We start from the raw sequence: 2,759 nt of genomic DNA, 5'->3' as shown, positions 1-2,759 counted from the left end.
GAAATGAAATGCGAATAAAGGTAAACTCAAATAAGACAATAGAAGAAGGAGAAAATGAACTGAAATACGATTTCAATCAAATCCAGTCAACATAAAAAAATGAAATTAATAGAAAAAATACTAAATAAAATGAATTAAAAATCAAATAAAAAATAAAATATCAAACCCGATAAAAATAAAAAATGAAATTAAAAGAAAAAATTTTATAAAAATAAAAATGGAATTAAAAGAATCAAAGCAAACAGAAATTAAAGAATGAAATTAAAAGAAAGAAGCAAATCAAATAAAAATTTAAAAAGGAAATTAAAAGAGACAACCTAATAATATGAAAATTAAATTAAAAGAAAAAATCAAATCAAATAAAAATTAAAAGACGAAATTAAAAGAAAAGCTCAACTCCCAATGAAATGAAATTCAGAGAAAAATTAAATCACATAAAAGTAAAAATTGATATGAAAAGAAAAAATCAAATACAAATTAAATAAAGAGAAAAAATCCAATCACATAAAATACAAATTTAAATGGAAAGAAAAATTCAAATTAAATAAAGATAGAAATTGAATTCAAAGAAAAATCAAACAAGAATAAGATAAAAAAAATGAAATGTAAAATAAAAAAGAAAAGGAGGTAGAATCAGATCTTAGAACATCCAGGCATGGGAGAAGATGCTGAAACGAGCTGAGACTCAGGGCCGCGGCCCCGTGGGAGCTGGTAGGGGCAGGGGCAGCCGCCAGGCCTGGGCGGGCGCGGGCGGGCGGCGGGTGGTGGGGCAGCCCCTGCAGGTGGCGGGGAGAAGGCAGGGAGCTGCAAGCCCAGGAAAGAGTTAAAGGGAGGGGACGTGGGCTGTCACGCGTCATTGGGCAGATTATGTGCAGCAAACAAAAAGTGTGTGTCTGTGTGCCAGGCAGTCACTGCATCGGGTCCATCTGTACAAGTCCCGCTCCCGCGCTCTCTCCGGCGCTCCCCCTCTCCCTTCCTCTGCCTCGCTCCCTCCATCCCTCCGCGCGCAGGACAGCAGCACGATCCTGCCATGGAAATACACTGATCCAGGCGGGGGGAGGGGGAGCAAGGCGAGCCGCTCATCCTTGGCCACTTTCTGCCTCCCTCGCGTTTCGGATTATTTTCTGCCCTCCTTCCTGGTGAGTACATTTGCATGAAGGGGCTGGGGGGTGGAAGGGGTCTTTTCCTCTCTCCCTCCTTAGCTAAAACAGGGAAGATGCAACCAGATCCATACAAAGGAGTCTAAGGAGAGCATCTAAAACAAGAGGGATGGAGAGGAGGGGCTGGCGGCTTGGATCGGGCGCGGACAATGCCTCGGGAGAGCCGGGCAGGGCCAGGCCGGGCTGGGCTGAGCCGGGCGGCCGCCGTGGTGTCATTGTTGCGGGCAGCGCGGCGCGCGGAGGAGCCCCTTCCCAGCATTGTTGCCTGGGATTGCATTTTAATGACCGCGTTCCCGCTGGTGCCCGATGTGCCGCTGCGACCTCCAGCACAATGAGGAGCTTGTGGGGAAGGGACTTCTTTAAAGAGAAGACATTAACTCAGACTGGAAGGGCTGGGGGATACCACTGGGAAATGAAAGGCGAGGGAGAAAGATGCATATGGGGGGAAGAATCCTATATTCTCTAGGGTTTTCCCCCCCACAGACATACACACACTCTAAAAAAAGTGTTTTTTCCTACTCTGCAAGTCGCTTGCTGGAGGCTCTCATTTTCCTCGCACAAAAATCCACCCCTCTGAAGAGGAAACTTTGCGAGGCACAGGGTGATTTAAAAAAAAAAAAAAAGACAAGTTGCACGATCGCCCTGCTCATCCATGCCAGGAGGACAAATAAGTCCTAGTAATAATATTCTTCTCCGGTCACCCGTTTTCAATGGTCAGGAGGACCCGCTCCTTCCTGCTCCTTTCAGCGCGGGCTGGGGAGGAGATGGGTGACTGCGATCTCACGGTGGCATAAAGGAGTGGTAAAGGAGGGGGACCCATTGGTAGGGTTGTGTGTGATCCATCTACCCACGGGTTTTTTTTTTTAAATCAAATAATAAACTAAATGCCACTTAAAAAAGGAGGAGAATAAATGCATCTGATATGAAATGAGGGAAAAATTCTCAGGTCTTGGAGCCTCTCGCTCTGATGCCTGTGCTGACTTTCCAGGCAGCAGGGTCAGCAGGCTTTCTTGGAGGAGCCTGATTGAAAGCTTGAAAGGGGGAGAGAGCCCTCCCAACAGAAGCGAGGCAGGGTTTTCAAGAGAAATGTCGGGCCGGAGCAAGACAGCATCCCCACAACTCCTGCCACAAATGGCATGCCTAGGCGGGGTGGGGGGGGACACTTTTTCCCCTGCGCGTCCACTACCTGCACACTTGGCAAGTCACATTTGACTGAATCTCTCTCCCCTTGTTTAACAAGGTAACTGGGATTCACCCTCATCCATAAACGAGCGTGTCGAGGTAAAAAATAATTACCTCTGCTTGCTGCTTTTAATTAAAGTCTCGGAGGGAAAGGGGTGGATTATGGTAATGAGTAGACATACGTTCCCTCTTGTAGACTGGAGCTAAAGGTTAGCTGACATGAAATCAGTGACATTGACAGTCCACTTGAAATCCATTCGCTATGCTCTTCTGTCACACTGAGCCCCGGCCCTCTCTTTAGAAGGAGGGAAGGGGAAGGCGGGGGGTGGAAATCCAGCCCTCCTTGCTCTGGAGCATCGTGGATAGCATGGGCCTCGTGTGTGTGTGTGTGTGTGTGTGTGTGTGTGTGTGTGTGTG

The 2,759-nt window shown here is 46.6% G+C and overlaps 1 protein-coding gene across 1 annotated transcript in view; it reads left to right on the top strand.

The window, feature by feature from the left end:
- The first annotated feature begins 909 nt into the window (after positions 1 to 909).
- PRDM8 (PR/SET domain 8) overlaps positions 910 to 2,759 on the top strand; it is a 10,581-nt gene continuing 8,731 nt past the window's right edge. Inside the window, exon 1 of the mRNA XM_019516795.1 lies at positions 910 to 1,139. The gene's annotated coding sequence lies outside the window, so the exon portion shown is untranslated. The remainder of the gene's footprint in view (positions 1,140 to 2,759) is intronic.

Source organism: Gavialis gangeticus, unplaced genomic scaffold (genome assembly GCF_001723915.1).
Source record: "Gavialis gangeticus isolate Ggan-Ray unplaced genomic scaffold, GavGan_comp1, whole genome shotgun sequence".
Lineage (NCBI taxonomy): Eukaryota > Metazoa > Chordata > Crocodylia > Gavialidae > Gavialis > Gavialis gangeticus.
This window is presented reverse-complemented; position numbering and strand designations above follow the sequence as displayed.